The sequence below is a fragment of the Octopus bimaculoides genome, chromosome 4, assembly GCF_001194135.2.
Source record: "Octopus bimaculoides isolate UCB-OBI-ISO-001 chromosome 4, ASM119413v2, whole genome shotgun sequence".
NCBI classification, from domain to species: Eukaryota; Metazoa; Mollusca; class Cephalopoda; order Octopoda; family Octopodidae; genus Octopus; species Octopus bimaculoides.
In genome coordinates, this window is record NC_068984.1 from 15,504,879 (window position 1) to 15,505,265 (window position 387).

Here is a 387-nt window from a genome sequence, read left to right on the forward strand (position 1 = left end):
ATATATATATATATATATATATATATATATATATACATGTATACACCACACATATATTCAGACGTAAGATTAATAAACTATTTTCATGCAGATGATAACAGCTATTGAGCTAGAAACATGTATCCACAACTACCCTCTTATCTCCAGACAATAAACCTGTCTGTTTCTTAATGACGTGTCAGCTTTGGAGAAATCTTGAATCTTGAGATTATCTTCCTTTCTCAGGTTGCACTGGTTTTGGTTTCCATTTGGTAATTATGATACATTCTCTAGAGGCAGAGATACTTATAATAAATCAAGAATTGATGTTGTATGGTATTTGATATACCTGTATTTGTCTATGTTGCTTAAATACATACCACTACTTTACCTGATTTATTTTGCTTA